We start from the raw sequence: 11,503 nt of genomic DNA on the forward strand, positions 1-11,503 counted from the left end.
TGAAAGGCAGAGTTACAGAGAGAAAGAGAGAGAGAAAGAGAGAGAGATCTTCCATCATTTCATTTACTCCCCAAATGGCTACAACAGCCTGGAGCCTAGAACTCCATCCAGGTCTCCCATGTTGGTGACAGTGGCCCAAGCACTTGGGCCATGTTCCTCTGCCTTCCCAGGTACATTAGCAGGGAGCCGGATTGGAAGTGAAACACTGGCAGCTCAACCCACTATGCCTCAACACTGCCCCAGAGTTTTTCTGAATAAATATTTCCTTACTAGAATGCTGTTGAAAAAGTTTCAGTGCGATGTTTGTGACATTCTTCACTTGACATGTGAATTAATTGTTTTAAGGAAAACAAACATAGATAGAGTTTATTTTAAAAGTACATCACATTGGGGCCAGCGCTGTGGTGTAGTGGGGTAAGCCTCTGCCTGCAGCACCAGCATCCCATATGGGGACCAGTTCATATCCTGTCAACTCCTCTTCCAATTCCTCTCTCTGCTCTGGGCCTGGGAAAGCAGTAGAAGATAGTCCACGTGCTTGGGCCCCTGCACCCGCATGGGAGACCTGGAAGAATCTCCTGGCTCCTGGCTTCAGATCGGCACAGCTCCAGCTGTTGTGGTTATTTGGGGAGTGAACCAGCAGATAGAAGACCTTTTTGTCTCTCCCTCTCTCTGTCTGTAACTCTACCACTCAAGTAAATAACTAAATCCTTTTTTTAAAAAAAAAAAATTACATGCTATAGTTTTAGGTTAAAAATTAACATGCAGGGAGGGCATCCAGCACCGTAGTTAAGTTGCCATGTGGGATGCCCACATCCCAGATCAGAATGCCTGGTTCCACTCACAGCATCTCCTCTTCTGACTCAGCTTCTTCCTGCTGTGCACCCCAGGAAGCAACAGGCGATGGCTCAAGTACTTGGATCCCTGCTAACCACTTGGAAGACCCAAATTGAGTTCCTGACTCTTGGCTTCAGCCTGGCCCTAACCCTAGCTGTTGTGGGCATTTGGAGAATGAATCAGCCAATGGAAGATCATACTCTGTCTCTTTGTCTCCCTGTCTATCTGATTCTCCTTCTTTGCCTTTAAATAAAATAGAAAAAATTTAATTAATTTGCATATAATATTAGTAAATGAGTATGCATAGGAAAAAGTCTGAGTATAAATCATATTTATTGGAGTATATTTCCTTGACACAAACCTACAAGTAAAACCATAGCCCTCAGAGAACACGCCAGACCTTACAGCTGTGTGACTGAATTATGCAATATATAGCTGAGTCAATTCATCATGAAAATTGGCCAGATTTCCTGCAGGCTAATCTAGAATGCCTTAAAAACTAAAATATAAGATAAGACATGTAATAATTCACGTTGCTATAATCCAAACGTAATGAAACTCAGTTGTTTTGAAAACATTAATTAATGTAACAATCATTAAGTCCACATTGAGCACCAAATTAACAATCTATCAATGGTTCCCAAAATTTGTGAAACTGCCTCTAATATACACAAGGATAAGTTCTATGAAATTTATCAAAGTCAACAAAAAATAAAATAAGGAAAGGAGTAAAGATGGGATTGTTTATTCTTAAAATTTTGTACTTACAAAATGTTAACTAGTCACAGAAGAACAAAATATCAGAATTGGAAGGGGAAAGCATGGATCCAGTCAGAGATAAATAATTAAGAAAAACAATTTAGGGTTTTAAGGTTCTTGTGTAAATTTGGTGATAATCCATAAGGAGAAGCTCAAATCAATAGGCAGACTTCCGGATGGAATTTTCTTTCCCATTTCTCTGTACATGTTGACTCCCCAGGCAGCTTGCACACAGGTGGTGCTTTGTGCCTTGGAGCACTATGATCATAGCATTGCTGCAGTTCAGGTTTATTGATTTATTTGAAAGGCAGAGTGACAGAGAGAAAGAGAGGGACAGACAGAAACAGAAATATCTTCCATCGGCTAGTGCACCCCCAAATGGCCACAAGGGCTAGTGCTGGGCCAGGCTGAAGCCAGGAGCCTGGATCTCCATTCGAGTCTCCCACATGGGTGGCAGGGACCCAAGCACTTGGGCCATTACCTGCTGTGGTCCCAGGAACATAACCAGGGAGGTAGATAGAAGTGGAGCAATCAGAACTTGAATTGCATTCATATGGGAAGCTTGTGTTGAAGGCAGCACTTTAACCCCCTATACCAATTTGTCTTTTCAAACAATAAAATGTCATGTTCATCTTTTCTAGACTCCAAAATTATACTGTAAGCACCTTCAGGACAAAATACTTATCTTATTTTCTCTCTGTTGCTAACACTTAATATACAGGGATACTTCAAAATTTTGCTGGAAAAATGGAATTCAAAGATGGCGCACATTTTCCACAAATGTTTTGAGTTCCCTTGTATTTGCAGAGCAACTACTACATGAGGGGACTTCAAGAAGTCTGTGGAAGATATAATTGAAATAAGTTTGTTTTGGTAACAAAAGATTTTTGAAATTCATACACATAAGGGATCTTCCAAAAGTACATGGCAATACCTATTATGAAGAAACCATAAATACAGTGAGCATAGTAACTTCCAAGTATATGCAAATCTATCTCACTCTGTTTCTTGTATTCTGCATGTATACACCCAGGGAAAGTGTGTGTACAAGAGCTCTTGAAAAACTGCAAAAAATGGAATTAAAAGTATGAGCTTATTTTGGGATTTTTGCATAGGCTTTTCATTATATGCATTTCCAGTTGCTATTAAAAATATTTTTGCACCAAAATAAGCTTATATTTTTAACTTTTTACATGAATTCTTCAAGTATCCTCATTTTTGCGTGTCATCTATTTATTACATGTATGTCTTCATATGTAATGACATATGACTACACATATAATTTTATACGTACATTCATACCCACATACGTACATGATCGTTTTGTTGTTAAACACTCAAGTTTCCATTCTTGACGAGGGTGGTTTGCACTAAAGATATTATTTCACATTATTGATAGATATTTTGGTGTTGTCTATGATCAGCCATACAAGTTCAGAATTTCAATTTCAGACTCCAAACCACAAAAATATTTCAAAGAACTCTTCCACTCTATAGCTCAGCACTTCCACAAATCTCAGTGCAGTATACTGGAACACAGCCCAGGTATTCAGGCACTGGTGGGGAGCAAGCTACACCTGTTTCTATTATTAACACTATAAAGAAAGAGGGCAGTGTAAACAAAAGTGAACATAAAAGAAAGGCAGCTAAGCTCTCATTCAAACTAAAAATGGAGCCTGGTGATGTACCATAGCCAATAAAGCCACCACCAGAATCCCATATAGGAGCCAGTCCCTGTCCCAGGTGCTCCACTTCCAATCCAGCTCCCTGCTCGTACCCTGGGAAAAGCAGTAGAAGATGGCCCAAGTGTCTGGGTGTCTGCCACTCATGTGGGAGACCTGGAAGAAGCTCCCAGCTCCTAGATTCTGTCTGTCTCTGCCTTGGCCATTGCAGCCACTTGGGGAGTGAACCAGCGATAGAAGATCTGTGTCTGTGTGTGTCTTTGTGTATGTGCATGTGTGTGTGTGTGTATCTGAAACTCTTACAGATAATAAAATAAATCTTTAAAAATAAAAAGGTGTATGCTCTTACTTTCTGTAATTCTGCTGATGTTGCCCAAGACACTCATATAAACTGATGTGGGACGTCTCCACTGAAAATCTTCCAAAACCAGTTCCTTTCTTTTGTAATGTAAGCAGGACTCAGTCACAAATATTTAATGAAAACAACTAATTGCTGCATTCTTTCTCAGTGGCTTCTTTATCCTGAAGCCCCTTTTCTGCTCGCCCACAGTATTGCCCTGTCACAGCTATGAAGCCCATGCCCCACAAGCAAAGGTCCCCTCCTCAGGGCTTCAGAGCCTGGCACGCAGGCCTGACAGTTCTCTGGGGCTGCTGAACCTCCAGAACCGCCATGGCCACTTTCCTGGGCTCAGCAGTAGCCACCGCCCCTTGTGTTCTAACAGCATCCTGCAGGTTAACAGAACGTGAGACAAGGTAAGAGGTGAGCCCTTTTAATAAAAGTTACATGGCAGAAAGAGCCCAAGAGATGAGCATTTTTCTCTATGATAATTCATGCTTGACCATAGATTTAATTTGCTTTTCAAACCTCCTGACAGGATGAAGAAAGCAACAGACTAACACAACCAGCTCTGTCACAACCCCCATCCTGATCCAGAATTTTCTCTGACTCCTGAAAAACTGCCTTGGATGATTCAAGTAGGAGTGTTTTACTGGTTAACTCTTATTTCACTTTGTTCGAGAAAAGATATACACAAATAAAATATGACTGAATGTTACCAAATATTTATTACTTACGACACCACTGTGAAAATCACTTGTTGCAATTTTCTGGAAAATTTTAAATTTTAAACAGTTCTGTTCTGTGCTTCCCATTAGACAGTGCTAATGCTTTATAATACATGGGGAAATGTTCCAAGACCCCCAGGGAATGCCTGAAAGTGAGGAAAACATCGTCATGCCTAGACCATGTTTTACGTATATAGATACGTAAATTTCAATTTCAGACTCCAAACCACAAAAATATTTCATATACACACATGTGTACATATATGTACAAATGATAAAATTTAATTGATAAACTGGAAACAGTAAGAGACTAATAATAAAATATTACAGTTACAGTCATATACTGTAACAAAAGTGCCAGCAGCAGTAGTCATGTGCTTTGGAGCTATTATTAAGAAAATAGGGACAGGCATTTTGCCTAGAGAATTTGGCCCAGTTCCAATGCCCATGTCCCACCCCGGGTGCCTGGGTTAGACTCTCCAGCTCTGGCTCCTGATTGCATCTTGCTGCTAATGCAAATCCTGGGATAACTCAAATGGTTGGATTCCTGCTATTCCATGTGGGAGACCAAGATGAAGTTGCTGGCTCTGGGCTTCAACCCCCCCAGAACTGACCATCATAGGATTTTGGTGGAATGAGACAATAGATGAGGTCTCTCTCTCTCCCTCTCCCTCTCCCTCTCCCTCTCCCCTCTCTCCCTCAAATAAATAAACAAAGTTTAAAAAAAAGAAAAGAGAAAGAACAGAAAATACAGAAGCACTGCATACCAAGATAGTCTACCAACACAGCTACTAAGTGATTATAGCTGCCAGGTAGCAGATACCTCTTGTATACACAGGACAAAGAATTGATTCATGTTTCTTTGGGATGGAGTAAGATTTATCATGCCAATCAAAACTGCATGAAATTTGTTTTTAGCTTTTTTTTTAAATTTGCACTTATTTTCATTTTATTTTAAAGGCCACAACCCAGAATTAACAGAGATCTTCCATTCACTAGTTCATTCCCCAAATGCCCACAACAGCCAGGTCTCAGCTACATTGGAGCCAGGATCCAGGAACTCCCTCCTGGTCTCCCAGGAGAGCAGCGGAGGCCAAAGCACTTGAGCTGTCATCTGCTTCCTCCCAGGGTGCACGTTAGCTGGAAACTTGATGGAAGTGGACCCTGGCCTCAAATAAGGGATGCAAGTGTCCCAGGTGGCATCTTAGCCACTGTGCCAAATGCCCACCCCTGCTTGCAATGTAAAACTTATGAATTATTTATTTCCTGAATTTGCCGTTTCCTATTTTCAGGCCATGGTTGACCACCAGTAACTGATACTGTGGCAAGCAAAGCCGCAGGTAAGCAGGGACTACTCTGTATTCTGGTTTTGGATTTAGAATAAGTGGTCATACAATCTTCTGCTTCCTAATGGTGTTAAAAGCTTCTGTGCCGCATTCCCAAAAATAAAGGTAACTTTTAAAATGACTAAGTAGTTTCTATATAGACATCCCCATGCCCTTTCAAGGGAGATTTTAAATAAATTAAGGAAAAGATTCCATATAGTAGTTTTATGATCTATCAGCTGTTCACATGGAGCAATATTTGTGCTATCAAAGGGTGTTTTAATGGAATCTCATCCAAGAAAATTCAGGTGTTGCCGAAAGCAGTAAGGGCAATGAGTTGCCCTTGCAAGCCCATCAGAGTCCCCAGCAGCAAGGCGACAAGAGTGGTTGAGCACTGTGATGAGGCACAGCCAGGAGGTGACGGTGAGGCCTTCCCAGCCATTGTGCAATCATCCAACAGAGAGCAATTGTCTGGTGCAAGGAACCACGTGTTTCCTTTGCCTAGGGTATAACAGGTGCCCTGTTTCTGTGCCACCGATGAGGAGCAGTCACCCGTGCAAACACTGAGAACTGCAGAGAGAATGAGGATTGACATCTAACTGTGGGTGATGTGAAGGTCACCACAAACACCCTCTTACCACGCACACAAGCTCCTCCCAGCCACCTCAGTCCAGAGAGCACGCACCAGTAAAGTCCCTGGGTGACTAAAACCCTGAACCACAGAGCTGTATGCTGAGTGCTCTGTTTCTGTGTGGTTAGCTATGTAAACATATGTCTGTCTCAGTCAGTATCCTTCTCCTAGACTATTTCATCACAAAGTAAGAACTTCATATAAAGATACTACTTAAAAACACCGACAGTCCCTGTGTAATCATACGACTAGTCCATAGAATCAGATAATGTGCGAAATTGAATACGGAGCCACAGGAAATAATGGGAAAACTCATATCTGGTTGCACACTTCCAACTGCCTTATTTTACAATTTCATTTTATTTTATTTTGCTTGTTTCACTTTTGTGTGTCAACATAAATCAATGGAATTGTTGTCTTCCACTTCCCACACAAAGGCAGGAAGACTAAAAGGAGAGTCTCTGTTCACGGCTGCATGGATTCCTACGTGAAGACCGACTAGAATAAAACAAAAGTATGGAAAAGTCAGTGACCTCAAAGATTCGTATCTCATCAAACCTCTAACCTTACAGCTTCCTTTCCATCCTCAAGTATTTATTTTAACTCTGAGTTTTAGTTTTTGGTCTTCGGTGCCAGAAATATTCTTCCATGTTCTGATAGGGCACTTTCATCCAGTTCCAAAAATGCTAGGGTGCGGTCAGATCTGAATCCCTGCTTACCCTGATGCAAAAGTCTCCAACTGGACAAGAACCTGGGAGGCCTTGACTGCCATCCCTGCAGCTGACAAAAGCCTGTTTATGGTCTTGGTTCATTTTGTTGTTTTGTTGTTTGTTGTTTATGGTCTTGGTTCATTTTGTTGTTTTGTTGTTTGTTTTGTTTTGGTTTGGTTTGGTTTTTGTTTTTGTTTTCCTTTAACTCCATCATCTCCTTCTGAATTTACATGGCAGCAAAAATAATAATTGCTTCTCGATTCTTCCCAGCTCCTCCAAAGCTGAACCCATCAGTTTTTCCACTTGACCCTACCTGTGCTTGACTTTGGCCACTGGGCCACCGTGTCACCATCCCAGGACCCTGAGCGACCCAACAAGAAAAGCAGGAAGCCGAACACTGACCTCACCTGACAGATGGGCTTCTCAAGTGGGAAACTTTACACAAGATTTTTTTTTTTGTTTGTTTTTGTTTTTGTTTTTTTTTTTCAAGGAAATCATCGAAACAGAAAAGGAATTAAAGACCAAAAACGAGTGGGAGACGGAAAGTCAGGGCCATGATGGGCATGTTTTGCACCCCATAAAAAAAGGAATTAAAATGACTCAACCTCACCTCCCTTCCTCAGCACCCCCCTGCTCACCCATCCTTTCAGTCTGGAAGTAAATGTTTCTGAAACACTATAGCTACCAGCAGAGCAGCAACACATAATAACATAGTAGCAACACATAAAACTGTCAGTCTTCAAGGAAAATAGATGGTTGGGTTGAGGGGTAAATGGACTAAATCAATTTGAACACGCATGTTAAGACTGTGAAAGGGCAGGGCTTGCTGCTGGTAGGCTGGAACACATTTGTCTCTGTCTTCTTGTATTTCCACAGCACTGGGCCGAATCCACCCACAGGCTTCTCACTTGGCTCCAGTCTGACTCTGCGGCTGATTAACGACAGCTGGAGGTGTCCAGTAATTTCCTCACCTAATAATAAACTACAACCCGAAATGCAGGCTCCCTCCGGCCCACCGTTAACATACCTACCCTCACGACCAGGAGGCGGCCAATTACACTCACCTCAGTGCCCACGACTTAGAAAATGCAGGCCAGGGCAAGGAGACCCAACTTCTGCCTATAGCACACAGGCAGTTGTTTTTTTATTTTTTAACGTGGTGAGCACATATTAAGCTCATTTCAGAGACAAAAAAAAAAAACAACCACTTAGAAAATGTTTCTAGCAGTTCTACAAAATACAGTTAAAAGTAATTCTTTCTTGTTCCCAAAATGTACAAGAAAAAAATGTCCAAGAATGAATTCAGTCTTAAGACATTTTTGGAAATTCAATTGTGAATTACCAGTACTAAAACACTGGGTTGTAATTGCAAAGCCTGAAGCCGAAGTAATCCGTCTGACTCCCTGCCTCCTGAGGCTTCCATTAAAGCTGCCCATGTCCAGGCACTTCTTCCTCTCGAATTCATCACACAGTGGGAATTGGTCCATGCCACATATGATAAGTGGTTATGGGGAAGAATTCTGCAACATTAATTAAGAGGTTAGCCTCAATATTTGTAACTTACAGTAACAAACACAACTCATTATAAGCCGAGGAATTATATTATATACCACGACGAGATACAGACGTGTATGTGTGTGGGTGTGTGTCTGTGTGTGCACACATGTTGTGTCCACATGAGTAGCTGAGGTGTGGAGCCATGGGGAGACAACACTGACTTGGATTCTGACTTCATTTCTGCTCTTAATTGCATAACCTCATGAAAGAATCTCCCTTCCTATGAATTTCCGTCTTCTTGTTTCCTTTGAGAATAATACTTACCAGGAAGACTCTATGTAAAGTACCTTCCTAACATCTGGCATATTGTGGACAACTGATCATCAGTTTCACGTGTGGGAAATATACTCTAAAAGTAGTATTTTCGCATAACATGAAACTTACCATCTTTTTTTTTTTTTTAATTTTTTTTTTTTTTTTTTGATAGGCAGAGTGGACAGTGAGAGAGAGAGACAGAGAGAGAAAGGTCTTCCTTTGCCGTTGGTTCACCCTCCAATGGCCGCCGCTGCAGCCGGCGCACCGCACTGATCCGATGGCAGGAGCCAGGAGCCAGGTGCTTTTCCTGGTCTCCCATGGGGTGCAGGGCCCAAGCACTTGGGCCATCCTCCACTGCACTCCCTGGCCACAGCAGAGAGCTGGCCTGGAAGAGGGGCAACCGGGACAGAATCCGGCGCCCCGACCGGGACTAGAACCCGGTGTGCCGGCGCCGCAAGGTGGAGGATTAGCCTATTGAGCCACGGCGCCGGCTGAAACTTACCATCTTAACCATTGTCAGCACACAGCTCAGTGGGAAGTACACTTACACCGTTGTGCTGCCATCATCACTGTCAATATGCAGAAGTCTTCATCTTACAAAACAGAACCCCTATATGCACTAAACAGTAACTCCTCATTCCCTCATCCTTCCAGCCCTTGGCAGCACCATTCTCCTCTCTGTCACCATGAATTTGACCACTCTAGGTACCTCATACATTAGGATCATACAGTATTTTTCCTTTGGTGTATGGCTTTGTTCACATGGCATAATATTCTCAAGGTCCATACATGTTATAGCACATGTCAGAATTTCCAAAGTTGAGTATTATTCCATGTTATATATACCGTATTTTGTTGACCCACCCACCATCAATAAGCCCTTGGGATGTTTCGACCTTTTGGCTTTTTCTGATGGTGCTGCCATGATCAAAGGGTGTATAACATCCCTTTGAATCTCTGCTTTCATTTCTTTGGGGCATAAACCCAGATGGAGATGCTTGATTGTATATGTTTATATGATCACAAAATTCCATATTATAGTTAATAATCATACTATTCCTTTGCCTGGAACCAATGAGAAAAGAAACTCACAGTAAAGATGCTTAAAGAATTGTTTGACCTCTTTATTGTTAGAAATAGAGGGGAAAAGTGTTTCTCACTGTCATGGGGCATCAGAATGAGCCACTGGAAGCTACAAAGCAAAAGAGAAAGAGAAAATCATTTGACACTAGCACAGAAATACCTTGAACCCATGATAATGAAAATCCTCTTTATATCATCTTTCTTTTATATTTATAGAAAAGTATACAAGAATTACAGCCTGGTACATCCTTTGTCCCTATTCAGAAACCAAGATATAAAATAGAATGCATTGAATAGTGCTTCCACATGTAAAAGCCCTGATTCCATGGTATTTACACATAGGAAAACTGTCTACAATATACCCCTCTCTCAGCAAGATAAAGAGGCTACATCTCCAAAAATAAGTGTAGTGTCACACGTGTTTTTAAATAATGACATATGTATTTCATCAAATTGCTCTAATATTTTATGTTACAATGAAGAAAGTGTTGTTTTAAAAAGCATCATCAAGGCAATGCTATAGCTAGTACTCAAACAGTACTTTACACTTTATGTTCTGTGCGGGTGCAAACTGTTGAAACCTTTACTTAATATATACTAAATTGATCTTCTGTATATAAAGATAATTGAAAATGAATTTTGATGTGAATGGGATGGGAGAGGAAGCGGGAGATGGGAGGGTTGCGGGTGGGAGGGAAGTTATGGGGAGGAAAAAGCCATTGTAATCCAAAAGCTGTACTTTGGAAGTTTATATTTATTAAATAAAAGTTTAAAAAAAGCACCATCAAATCCTGGCCAAGGATGAGCAAGAGACAGGAAGCAAAGCTGGATGAGTTTAGCGCTATGGTGGCATAGCAGGTGAATCTTCCACCTGAAGTGCCAGCCTCCCTTCTAGCCACTAGTTTGTGTCCTGGCTGCTCCACTTCTGATCCAACTACCTGCTAATGGCCTGGTGAAAGCAGAAGAAGATGGCCCCACTGTTTGGGTCCTTTCTACCTACATGGGAGACCTGGAAGAACCTTCTGGCTCCTGGCTTCAACCTGGCCCAATGCTGGCCATTGCTGGCATCTGGAGAGTGAAACAGTGGATGGAAGATCTCCCTCTATGTGTCTCTCCCTTCCTCTCTGTAACTCTGAATAATTTTTTTTTAAAAAAAGATGGTTAAGTCTATGCTGAGTGACAAGGAGACTGGCTGGCACAGTGCCACCAAAGACAATATTAGGGAAAAGGAGAAAGCATAAGGAATAATGAAAGCATATATCAGACAGCAATAGCAGCATAGTTAATCAAAAACATAAGAACAAAATTGTAGTTTCATAATGTATGTGTTAAACCTCTGCCAATAGACCCTAAAATGTCACCTCTAATAGGCAAATAATTGCCACTTTTTGTTTGCATGCTACTTTTCTCTTTTAATCATCACTAACATAGCTATAATTTTCTTTTTTCTTTTTTTTTCAACTTTTATTTAATAAATACAAATTTTCAAAGTACAACTCTTGGATTATAGTGATCCCCCACCATAACTTCCCTCCCACCCATAACCATCCCATCTCCCACTCCCTCTCCCGTCCCATTCTTCATCAAGATTCATTTTCAATT

Source organism: Oryctolagus cuniculus, chromosome 8 (genome assembly GCF_964237555.1).
Source record: "Oryctolagus cuniculus chromosome 8, mOryCun1.1, whole genome shotgun sequence".
Taxonomy (NCBI): Eukaryota; Metazoa; Chordata; class Mammalia; order Lagomorpha; family Leporidae; genus Oryctolagus; species Oryctolagus cuniculus.